The sequence below is a fragment of the Cupressus sempervirens genome, chromosome 4 (genome assembly GCF_028749045.1).
Source record: "Cupressus sempervirens isolate cs-2001-9-10 chromosome 4, ASM2874904v1, whole genome shotgun sequence".
In the NCBI taxonomy this organism is placed as follows: Eukaryota; Viridiplantae; Streptophyta; class Pinopsida; order Cupressales; family Cupressaceae; genus Cupressus; species Cupressus sempervirens.
Window position 1 is genome coordinate 337,834,493 of NC_143121.1, and position 14,016 is coordinate 337,848,508.

Sequence of the window (14,016 nt, forward strand, 5' to 3'; positions counted from 1 at the left end):
AATCAGATGAGGAGGAAGAACAAGTACCCATACAAAGGAGAACTCAATTGGCAAAAGCCACAGAATTGGAAAGGAAGAATGCCACAAATACCCTACCTCCCACCCAAGTAGAACTTGTAGAACTCTCTTCTTTGGAAGATGAAGTGCAGTGATGGGTGAATGAGAAAAGGGAGAAAGGTGAAGATGTTCTCTCCATCCCGAATTTTGATTTCATGCCTGTGGGTATAGAGTTAGTTGGAGATAAGATCAAAGACACCCCTATAAGTGAACTTCAAAAGCAAGACTGGATGCAAATGCCACCAAAAACACAAGGTCCTCATTTCACTCCTCCATCTCCACCACAGGTCATGATGGTAGATAAGGGTTCAGTCACTCCTCCACCTCCAAGTTCAGAAGAGAAACATATTCAAAAGGAATCATCATTACAAGAGCAACCTAAACCAAGGGCTACTGATGAAGCATCAAAAGAGGCACAGATAGTAGAATATGCACAACAACTTTCTCAGGAAGTTAAGGATGAAACTATAGGATCTACAAAGACTGAGACTACTAAAGAAGAGTCCTCATAACAGGAGACTCCAAGAAAAATCGATAAAGGGAAGGAGGTAGTTGAAAACCTCCCTTAATCATCCAGAGCCAAGGTTGCAAAGAGACATATCCCAAGATGGTTTCAAAAAGAAATAATGAGAAGTGCCAAGCATTAGTTTCATGCTTTAGAGGATGACATTTGTGATATTGCAGAGATTTTGAACAAGCCTGAGTCGTCATTACATGATGCAACACCATTTGTGTTCATCACTTCCATACGAAATTAGGACTTATTTGCACAAGTGGCTCACCCTCTTGAAGGTACAGATGCAAAAGCTATTAGTCTTGAGGACTATGAAGTGAAAGATATTATGTTGGGAAAGCCTACACAGGATACATCCAAATAGATGATGACTATGGTAGTCAAAGAGGTTCTTAGGCACATGGAACAGGATGAGATTGAAATTAGAACACTTCATAGGCAAGTTGAGATCCTAATAGGATATCTAGTCAAAGTTATCGGTCCTCTTGATCCTGAATGCCCCGAGGAGACTTTGAATACCATCCTTAGAGAAGGGGAAGGTGTATGGCTCAATCCATTTTTGAAAGCTTGTTAGGAATGGCGGGATAACCTTGAGGATAAAGGTGTCACTATAATCACATGAAGTTTGAAGTTTTTGCATGCTATGCAAGAGAATGTTGATAAGATCATGGCAATTTTGAGGCATGACTTCAGTATCATGGATGAGGTGCAGGCATGGAGCAAAGATTTACAAACTCTACAAGCCATAAATGGGAAAAGGTACTACATTTGATTGATGTATATATCAGAGAAGAATTAGAAATGATAGATGATTGGATTGAGAAGATTGCTGATGGAAATAAAGTGATGGAAACATTGCATAATGAGATACATAGGCTCAAGGACCAAGCCCGATAGAAAATTTTGGAAGTAAAAAAGTTGTATAATGATGCATGCTTGGACATCTTTGAGGATGAAGAATGAGAGAAGCTATTGCTAGTTGAGGTAGTCATGGAAAATTTTAGGAAGACTTTAGAGGAAGCATCCAGTGATGAAGACATCATACAAGCCTTTAGGATAGAGGAAGCACTGTTAGAGTTAGACACCAAACTCATAGATTTTGCACAGACTCAAATTGAGGTGGATAACTATAGGTAGAAGGTTAAGGATAAGTATGAGGCTTTGGATCTTCTAATGCTACTAAGATTATTGACATGATAGAGAAATTCAAGGGCAAACATCCAAACATAGCTTTAGGATGAAGATGAACAAAACCTAGAAGCCAGAATTTTAATTTTGACACTTAGTAAAATTTTGAGATTTTGACCCAGTCGAGGTCCGTAGCTTCGTAACTCTGTAGGTCCGTAGCTTTGCAGCTCTATAGCTACGCAGGTCCACAACTCTGCAATTCAGAGGTGCACAGACAGTTGACTGCTAGTTCCAAAAATAGCACTTCCCATGCATTGGGAACACGTTTTGATGGCAAGTTAACTCTAACACACGTTGAGTGAAGGGCTAGCTTCTATTTTTGGCACCTCCATGCACTTCCACTTCGACTGATGGTTTCCTCCCACTTTCTCTCTAATGCTTTCATTGTTTTTGACATGTGAAGGGCTCATGCATCCAATTAATGAATGCAATATAGATTGAGTCCTTCTAAGCACCGGTTAGATTGTTAGTTTGTATATATTTAGTTTGTTAAAATGTTTTAAAAGCATTTTATTGCATCAAGATATCTCTCACTCTCAACACAAATTGAGGAGATGATTTCGTATAAATACCCCATTGTAAAATGTGACAAGGGCTACCATTATTATGCAATAAAATTATGCTTTTGGTGCTAGTATTCAGAGTGTAGTTATTCTTTCCTGAATGTGTCATTATTTTGTGAATTTTATTCATGAGATTGTGATTGAGCCAAAGGTTTATTATGTTGTTTCTGGTTGTGCAATCTTTTAGTTCTAGTTTTTGCTATAGATATACGAATTCCACTAATGTAACGAGTTTGAGAAGAGATCACCCAATTGTGTCTACATAGCTTTTCGTCTTGCATGAGCACACTTTTCGTGGCCTTGCAATTTGATGAAGAGTGAAACATCATTCAATTTGTTAAAGATTCTCACCAAAGATTGCATCAGTGGATTCTAGGAAGCGCTGCTCTTGTTTTCATTGTTTTCCTACCAATTTCTTCGAAGCTTTAACTTGTAGCATGTTGTGTTCTATAGCTTATGTCCATTTAAGAATTTCAATTTCAAGTTATTTTAATTTCATGTTATTTTCTTTCAATTTTGTTATTTGCTTTACTAACCCCCTCTTAGAAATGGACCTCATAGTAGCTGCATTGTTAGAATTGCATTCATTGAAAAATAGAAAAATATTGTTCTTTTGGTGTGATATTTTGAGACAGCGAACAGATTTACTTCGATTCCAAGATAAAAGAGTTTTTAGAACCAGAAAAGGCCTCCTTGTGAACATTCACATTTATCTTCTACTGAGTGGATTTTGGTATGTCGCAAGACAAATACTGAACCTTGGAGTGGATCTTTAAAAAGATTTTCTTTTCAAGAGAGGAATGACGCAATGGATTCTTTCCATTGACCTTGTGCAAGATGAATGCCCAACAAAAACCAACAAAATTAAGCTAAAACTATTCAAAACTAGGTGTTTAATTACCCCAACTTGTCGAGATCATAACTTTTGACCTAGAGCTTGGATTTCAGTGTTGCTTATACCGTTGTAAAGAAGAACTAAAGAACTAATTTTAGTTCTTAAAATAGTGAGCCCATGGTTGCCCAATTTTAGGGACCGATGAAAGTTTCAGCTTAAATTTTTTTGTAGAAGACCTCTAAAAAGGTCAAATAAAAAGACATAGAAACACTTTTAAAAATATGATTTTTTTTTCAAACATTTGATCTTCTATATAATTTGGATCAAATGAAATGCTTGATAGATTGATCCCATCATAATTTTTTGCAAAACATGTATAGGGTAGGAAAAGTCCAAGATAAGGGTACTTGAACTATAATTAATAACTCCTTTTTGTAGTGCCCCCAGAAGAGGAGAATTTTGATGTAAATAAAGTTGTTATATATGCAATCAACACATTTTTTTGAGTATAATCAAATGAGAACTTAGCAAAACATAATTTTTTATCTTTGCATCCTATACATCTAAGTGTGAGCATGATATTGATTTAAGGAAATTATGTACATTACAAGAAACTTAAATAAAAACACATAGGAAATATGGACAACAAAAAAAACATAGTAGAGAATAAAGTGAACAATGATGTCAATACTTAGATTCCCTCAGATCTATTACTTTAGATTTTTCCAGATACACAAATAAAGCTAGAAACCATGGAAAAGAAAATGAATGAATTGGCAACCTAGATTGAGTGAGGGCAAGAGGAGACATACTCCTCACTTCCACTTAGAACTGAACTTGAAAATTCCGGTCACAACCAAAGAGGTGCTCAAGCCTCACCCACCAAAGCTAAGAAACAAAAAAAACTAGAGATAGTTAGAGATCTGTCCTTAGATATTAAAAAGAATAAACCACCTAAGTTATTAGGTTGTGAATTTGAGAAGGATGCAGAAGCCTAGTTAACTAAAATGGAACAATAGTTTGAATTCAAGATTTTTTCTAAAACTTCTAAAGTAGTATGGGGGATGTATCACCTTTGAAGTGAAGAAGATACTTTGTGGGGAAACACTAAGGTAGAGCTCAACATTGAGACAACCAAAGTTACTTGGGACAAGTTTGTCTCCATTTTTAAGAATTAATGGTGTTAGAGTAATTAGATATTTCCTAATTAACTCTAGTCTACTTAAGCTAAACTTTAAGCATCTAATAATTAATTCTTTTATTAATTATTATGATGCAACCTAGGTTAGACCTTTTTAGGGTTTCAATATCCTTTATAAGGACGATCTCTCATTGTAAACATTCAATTGAGATTAATTCACTTTTGATAATAGCAATCTCTTTTTTGCTCATCAAGAATGTCTCATTTATGGATCTAGAAATTTCAACCTCCATAGCTTTTTGCTTCTCTCTTGTGTGACAAGTGTTTGCATGCAAGTGATTCTTGGAAGCTGTGGGATTGATCATTCATCAACTTCAACATGGTATCAAAAATTTAGATCTTCATGTTCCTATTATGTTCATGAGAGATTTGGCATTGGTTTTTAGGTTTGAGATTTCAACATTTTTTTGTATTGGATCTAGGGGGACCTATTTTTCAGAGCACTTTGGGCAAAAATAGACATCACCATTGTGCTCAAAGCACCCAAAAACCCCCATTTCCATACAAAATAAGTCCATTTGAACATTGTTGAAATTTGAGGCAATTTTTTTTTACCCAAGGCATTTTGATGTGCACACACAAACCTAGACGAGTCTGTGCTCATTGGTGAAAGACTTTGTTTGGGGGAGAAGCATTGTTTGTGAAGTCCCCACCTTCACACAGATGCACTTGCACTTTTGGGAGGGGGTTTTGGTGAGAAAAAAATGCTCGCATTTGAAGGCCCATTCTATTTTGCATTTTTCTAAAAATGTCATGTGTAAGGTCTAATGTACTTGTCAGACCACATAGATCTGACATATAAATTTTTCTGCTTGTCCAAAACATATGTCATGGATGTTAAGAAAGGTAGAATTCATATTTAGATGAAGGTTGCACTTACTCTTGGAGTGGTCATTTTGTGTATTGGATTTGGGACCACTGTGCTACACTTTTTGGAAAATTGAGGGTGGATCAATTCTTTTTACCTTTTGGTAATGTCAGTGATCAAAATTGGGTACAAAAATCATGCTTTTAAGATATTGCCAGGGCAATTGTTTGCATCAATTTGACTTCTCCTAAGCACTCTTGTTGTTGCACATGCTTTTCTCTACCTTGCGAGCCTTCTCTCTTTCTTTATTGTGTAGGGTTTAGCATGATATCGACGTTGGATGAAAGCATGCATGGAGATTGCAATGCAGGTGATGCCCCTGACCAACCTTGTTGCTAAATGTATTTGGTCTCTTTTTTGCAATAGAATTTTAGGTGAATTTTTGGAGGATGATTGTTTTTTGTAGGAGACCGATCCAACCTCTCATTGTATATTTTCTTGGGATTCTTGTGCCTTTGCTCTCTACAGTGAGTCGCCCTATCAACTCTCTCATTCCATATGATCTTTGTGGGCTACCCATTAATATTGGGTGAGATGGAATTTTGAGCTGACTTTTCTGGTAGCCATGTGGTTTTTTTTTTCAACCATTTTTTGGAGTTAATTATGTGGGGCACATCATTTTTAGGTTGGCCAAGTCTACTCAAAGACTCCTCTTCCAGCCGGACTTGATTAAAGTCATTTTCTCAACACCATTTTTTTAAGGGACATGATTGCATACCCCATTTGTGACCTTCACACATGATTGGTGATTAGCATTTATTGGGACCCGAAGTTCTTTCTTTGTGTTGAAGGGTTCAATATCTAGAATGGTGGACTAAGTTTTTCTTCCATTTTGTATGCTCTTGGCATGTAGTTGTTTTTTGTGCCCATGCTTGGGCATTGCCTTTGGTAGAGTGAATGTTCTTTTGTAGGCACTTTGGTTCTATTTTTAATCCCTGCCTCATACCCTCATCATGGACTCTACCTGATCATTGACACCATCCTAGGATTGCTCATTGACACCGCTATTGGAGCTATGGGTGTTGTGATTTCTCATGGGATGCACTAGCACACATTGATTCTGTGAGGAGAAGATGAGGTTTCTCTTCATAGGGCTGACCAAATATTCCCAAGAGGAGGCATATTATAAAGTTGCTGCTTTTTCTTTTACCATGGGTTGTGCACAATTAACAATGCCAACACATCAATGGTTTCAAGTTTTTAATCCATTGGTTTCTAAATTTGTTTGGCAGTTTCTTACTCTATTGGTAGTTTGAAAGATATTTTCATGTTGGTTTTGGAGGACACGTATACTCTTTCCTTCTATTCCATTCCAACTCTTGCTTTCATTGGCATTGATCACCTTGTATTTTGGCGATGACTAAGTGTGGGTGTACCTTGTTCTTGGTGATGGTTGTGGTTGTTTGAACAAATAGTTTCCAATTTTGTGCTCATTTTATTGGCTTATTGTATATGACTTTTTTAAATGCATGAATAATTTCTAAGAAGTGGTTTAGACCTTTGATTAAGGTTTTATGGGAGTGATCAGTGGTTTTGGCCACCATAATTTTCTTCCTACATCGACTCTTTGCTCGACATGTATTTCTAACAATCAATTTTTTTTCCAACATGGGTCTTTTTCTGGAATTTTTTTGCCATGACAGCTATTTGACCATCAAATTTGGGCTCGTTACTTGCTAACATCAATGCCATGTCAGCACTGCATCAACATATACTGTCACCTTCTTGGACTCTATTTGGACCTACCTTCACTTTTTTGTTCATATCTCAGGCATACAAACTTTGATTTCTACAAACAAGATATCGTCAGAAAGCTAGTTGCAAGGCCATTGTAGTGGTATAGTTCATTTTTTGTTTCAATATTTTTTGATGGCTTTTTTTGTTGTTAAAGTTAGGGGTACAATTTTGCACTCCAAGAGACATATCTTGAGCATCCAATATCCAATTTGAAAATTATTTATATCATCGAAAAGGTATTTCCAAGCTCTTTCTAGTGATGCTAGTTGTTTTTCCCGATTCTACTCTAGGAACATTCTATTCAGTCTTCTATATTTTTGCATTCTAGTAGATATCTTGGTTGTTTGAGGTCTAAGGATTAGTTTTGTTGCTTAAGATGATTCATCATAACTTATATTGTCTATTATATTAGTCTTATGTCTCTTCTGGTCTATTGAGATATTATGTGTATGCATTCTTGTAAATGCATTGAGATACAGTGTCATACTACATCTGTATTTTTGTCTCAGTTGTTTTGCTTTATTTTTCCTTCTAATTCAAGCAGTGTCATTTGAGGACACTCATGCAGATTATTGTATTCTTGGGATTCACCATATCTTGTGTTTTACTGTACATGCATTACTCATGATTAAAGTGAAATGGGGGTTGATGTTTTTCCTTTGTTTTCCATCTTCCTTTGTCTGGTGAATATCCCTTCCACAACATTAGCCTCATGACATGTCTATGATTGATCACCTTAGTACACATATATGTACTCTTTTGTGCATCTTGATCATGGTTCCTTGACTTGCAGTTCTTTTAGCCCACTTTTCTAGTTACCTATAACTTCACCCTTGTTTGTATTAGGGGGTTCTTTCATTGTTTCTCATGCTTCCTTGGTTCGATTTATCAACTCTTCAAGCTTTGGTGTTTCATGCCATCTATATGTTCAAGTTTAGGTGTTTTCCTTTTTGTGCCTCCTAATTTGATGCAAATTACAATCTTCTCTACCTAGTCACATTCTATTTAGTGGAGGTTCTCCAGATTAGCAGTTACTTTTGATAGAGCTTTGTAGCTACTATATGCTTCAATGATGTTCTTCATGATCATTTGTCCCTATCTTTAGGGACATTCCCTAGTTTGGAGGCTTCTTCAATCCTTCACTACCTTCTTTAAGCATGTTTTCCATCTCTTTTTGGAGTAGGGTTTTTCCCATGTGGTTTTCTCTATTTCTCCTCTTTTCAGAGATCTAGTTGTGCTTGGGTACCTCATTAGGCCTTGTTTGCGTAGACCCAAAATCTACTTTTAGTATTAGTTTCTAGGTTTTTAGCTACTCACTAAGTTTATCTTAAGGGGGGGTGTTAGAGTAATTAGATATTTCCTAATTAACTCTAGTCTACTTAAGCTAAACTTTAGGCATCTAATAATTAATTATTTTATTAATTATTATGATGCAACCTAGGTTAGACCTTTTTAGGCTTTTGATCTCCTTTATAAGGATGATCTCTTATTGTAAACATTGAATTGAGATTAATTCACTTTTTATAATAGCAATCTCTTTTTTTGCTCATCAAGAATGTCTCATCTATGGATCTGGCAATTTGAGCCTCCATAGCTTTTTGTTTCTTTCTTTCATGATAGGTGTTTGTATGTAGATGATTCTTGGGATTTGTGTGGTTGATCATTCATCAACTTCAATAGATGATTACCCCAAACCTTCTAAGATTAGAAACTATTAGACTTTCAAAACATTATGCAAGGGGATTTTTCAGTAAACAAGTATTGTGAAAAGTTCACCTGGCTGTAGAAGTATGTACCCCTATACTAGTAGAACAAGAACCTAAAAGTTAGAAAGTTTGTTATAGATTTGAACACCTAGATTAGGGGAGTGGTAGATGTCCTCACTCCATGAACTATGGAGGAAGATCTCAAGAGAGTCATTAGGTAGAAACATAAAATAAAAAGGGATGACTCTATCCAGGATAATAAAAGAAAAATAAATTGGAATGCAAAAAGCTTAGATTCAAGATCACATAAAAAAAACATTTTAAGAACTTCAAAACTAATAAACAGAAACCCAAGGTAAATAGTGGCAAGAAGTTCAAGGGTAACTCTAACTTCAATGGGAACAATAGAGGAAGTAATAAGAAAGGACCAACATTTGGGTGTTTTACATGTGGTGGAGATCATTATGCCAACAAGTACCCTAGAAAGCCAAATACCAACCAGCCATCTTGACCCCCATTACCACCACAACAGGTCATCTATCAACAAAGGCTTCATGTAATACTAGATAATTGGCAAGCATAACAATAGTTGGGTCCAATAGAAACTTTGGATAAGATCTACAAAAATCCCGATTCTATACTATTTGATACAAAAGTAGCTAAATGTTTTATCCCCCCAAAATTGTTGAGTATATTTCCTAAGAGAACTGGTTTTATGGAAAAACCATGTATCATTGAGTATGCAAACTAGACAAGGGATAAGGTAGAGAAATGCATGTTTGAGTCTTGGGTTGACTTTCCAAACTTCTCTATATAAGTAAATCTGTATGTAGTACTTCTCAAGTCCTATGACATCATCATGGGTACTAACTGACTTAATGAACATAAGGCTAAGGTGGATTATCTTGCCAAGATAGTAGAATGTCTAGATGACTAAGATAATCTTGTGAGTATTAAGAGAATTATGAATGAGATCAAATATCATCAAATCATGGTTATGAAGCTCAAAAGATGTAGAAGGAAGGGGTGTGAAATCTTCACTATAAAGATAGAAGACGTGAGACAACCTATAGATACTAGTTATCTAGATGACTACATCTTCAAAGATGGGGAAATTAGAGAAAAAAATGAAGGAATCCTTCAAGGAGAAGTATCCATATCTTAAGAAGTTTTAGGATGTGTTTTGAGAAGAACTCCCTTCATTACCTCTATCTACAATATTTGATTTCACTATAGATTTAGTACTAGGGGAAAAACCCATATCAAGATCACCTTATCAAATGACCACTATCAAATCAATGGAGTTACAAGTGTAGCTAAAAGACTTATTAGATAAGAAACTTATTCAACCTAGCATCTCGCCTTGGGGAGCTTCGATGTTTTTCATCAAGAAGAAGGATAGGACCATGATATTATGCATAGATTATAGGATGCTCAACAAAGTTACCATCAACAATAGGTATTTGCTTCCCAAAATTGGTGATTTATTTGATCATATGATAGATGCAACTACATTCTCCAAGATTGATTTAAGATCTAACTATCATCATCTATACATCAAGGATGAAGACATCCATAAAACTACTTTTTGAACTCGATATGACCATTAAAAATTTATTGTACTTTCTTTTGGGCTAACGAACACCTCGACAACTTTCATGAACCTTATGAATAGAAATTTTTAGTATTATTTGAATAAATTTGTATTAGTCTTCATTGATGAAATTCTCCTCTACTCTCTAAATGAGGAAGAACATCAAAAACACCTAGAAATAGTTTTGCAGAGATTGCGCAAACATAAGTTGTATGGAAAACTATCCAAATGCTCTTTTTACCAAGCAAAAATTTAGTATCTGGGACACATTATATTAGCTCAAGGAATAGGCATAAATCCCACTAAGATTAAGGTGATTAGATATTGGTCTATGCCTAGAAATGTGATAGAGGTTAGAAGCCTCATGGGCCTAATGAGAATTTATAGAAATTTTGTCAAATATTTCTCCAAGATAGCATACCCCATCACTTCACTCCAAAGGAAAGGAAAGAAGTTCATGTGGACTAAAAAATATTGAGAAAATTTTGAATATTTGAAGGAGAAATTAACACTACATTGATACTTAGAGTAGCTAATCCACAAGGCCAATTCATAGTTATAATAGATGCATCTAGAGAGGGGTTAGGAGGTGTATTGATTTAGGAAGATCAAGTTATTTCCTATGAATCTAGGAAGCTGAAAAATTATGAACAAAATTATGCCCCAGATGATATGGAATTAGAAGCCATTGTTTATGCCCTCTAGATGTGGGTACACTATTTGATAAGAAGACCATTTGAACTCTGATTAGATCACCATGGCTAGAAATATATGCTTATCGAGCCCAACCTTGATGCTCAATAAAGAAAATGGCTAGAATTTCTAGCAGATCATGATTTTGAGATAAGTTATATTAAGGGAAAGGAAAACATCTTAGCAGATGCTTTGAGCTGATGAAGGCCTATATGAGGTATGATAACAATAAATATTGGGCTCAAGGAACAAGTATTGTAACACCTATTTTGAAATGATTTCTATAGTGAGGTTATCCAAGCATTTCATAGAGATGCTTAAGACCCCAAGTATGGAAATTACCAATTGGAAGAGGATGGGATTTTGAGATATAGAGGTAGGATGTATATACCTAGGTTTTGGAAGTTTGAAGGATGATTTTAGGTGAATTCCTCACATGCCCATATTAGAGACATCTTGGGGTGACCAAGATATTGGTAGATATAACATCCTTTTATTTTTGGAAAGGGATGAATAGACAAGAGGTAGAATATGTGGTAGGATGCCTCAAGTGTTGGAGGGTCAAGGTAGAACACCATTATGTAGTAGGATTATTACATTCAAATGACATTCTAGAATGGAAGTGGCAAATAATTACCATGGATTTTATTTAGGGGCTACCCATGACTTGAAATAGACATAACACCATTTTAGTAGTTGTAGATAGATTAACCAAAGTAGCCCACTTCATACCAAATTTGATCTAATAGATGGAGCACTAGAGATCAATCATAAATTTGTTAGGGAAATTTTTAGGCTAGATGAAGTTCCATAAAAGATCACATCTGATAGCGATGCTAAGATAACATCGAAGCTTTGGTAAACTTTATTTTCAGCTTTGGGAGCCAAGCTAAATGTTAGTTACACTTATCACCTAGAAACTAATGGCCAAACTAAAAGAGTAAATAAATTATTAGAAGATCTCCTAAGAGTATATTGTATGGATTGAGAATACCAATGGAAAATGCATCTTCTCTTAGTAGAATTTTCGTATAATAATTCTTATCAATCCATTATAAAGATGGCACCTTTTGAGGCCCTATATGGTTGTAAATGTAGAACTCAAATAAGTTAGAATTGAATTGAATATATAATTATCCTTGGGTCAAAAATGCTATTGGAGATGGAAGAACATGTAATTCATGTTTGTTAGGGATTGAAGGAGGCAAATGACAAAAAAAAAAGTTATGCAAATGCAAAAAGAATACATCGAGATTTTACAGTGGGAGAAAAAGTCTTTTTAAAGGTGAAACCACAAAAGAGCACTATCAAGTTTGGGAAAAATGACAAGCTAGCCCCAAGATACATGGGACCATTTGACGTGTTAGAAGTCATAAACCTAGTAGCCTACATGATTTCACTACCTTTGAACCTTACCAAGATGTATGATGTATTCCATGTATCATATCTTAAGAAGTATATCTTCCATCATGATCATATAATTGATTGGAATATTTTGTAGGTATGAGACCTAGGTGTGGTAGAAATATAGCTACTCAAAATACTTGAGGTGCATAAGCTCTGCTTACAAAATTGAGACATAACCAAGTGCAAGATCTTGTAGGACTGGTATATTGAGGAAAATGCTACTTGGGAAGATTCAGATGAGATCTTCTTGAAATTTCCCCATTTCTTCTCTGGGACTAAAACATAAAATTTTGCTAGCTATCTTTTAAAACTATTATTTTCTTACTTAAGTAGAATATTTTTTTTGTAAAGTTCATTGAGGATGGTGAAACAAAAGGGGAAGGGAATGTTATATCCCAATTTTTTTTCTCTTAAAGGAATCATGTAGCCACATACATTTTATGTGACTGGTAGTTAGTTAGTTAAAATCAATAGAATGTTATGATCATGAGAAATAGATAATTTTGGTTGATTTTATTCTCATGAAGATGACTTGTTAGTTATTAGTTACAAGATGATTGAGAATGATTATTCTTGTTAACTTCTTTTGAACTTATAAAAATAAGTTGTGAATGTTGTTGATGGTTATCTGTTATGATAATTATGAAATACTTTTGGCTATAGTTGAGAAATATGTTATTATCATGAAAATATTCTTTTTTAATGTAGGAGAAAATGAAGGGGGGAAGCATTGCTAAATGAGATTTAAGGAATGGGGCACCAGTTAGGTCCATTGCCAAACCATGTTATTTTTGCCAACATCTATAATTTGCGTCTACATGTATATGTACATATGTGCATGTGTGTATGATCAATATATTGATTAAAAAAATTATATGTACTCTCAAAATTACCCAGAAGAAGAGAGGTTTTTCAGGGCCATCTCCAAGATTGGAAAAAGACCTAAGTTTGAGGTTCAGACATTTTTGGGATATATATATATATATATATATATATAATATTGACACCATGTTATTTTTTCCATCTATAATTTGCACCTACATGTATATGGACATATATGCATATGTGTAGGTTCAATATATTGATAAAACAATTTATATATGCTCTCAAAATTACCCAGAAGAAGAGAGGCTTTTTAGGGCCATCTCCAAGATTGAAAAAAGACCTAAATTTGAGGTTTCCACATTTTTGGGTAATGTTAACCTAGAGAAGTTGATCGATTGGATCTATGAGTTGGATGAATACTTTGAGTATGAAGATATTGAGGATCCTAATAGGGTCAAGTTTTTGAAGGCCAAACTATAGGGTCATGCAAAGATCTAGTGAGAGGAGATCTAATTGGAGTAAAATAGAAGAGGAAAGCACAAAATCACAAGATGGATCAATTGATAGCTAAATTGAAGCAATAAGTCATTCCTATAGATTATGAGCTTGATTAGCTAAAGAAAATGCAAGGGTTGAAGAAAGTGAGAAGATTTATTCAAGAGTATACTAAAGAGTTCTATCAGGTTCTAATCAAAATAGGTCATGCAAAAGCTAACAAGGAGAAAGTTGCCCATTATCTTAATGGGTTGAGGCCAAGTATTTAGGAGGAATGAAGTTTGGTTCGAATGAACTATATTAAAGAGGTATATCAGTTTTCTTTAAGATTTG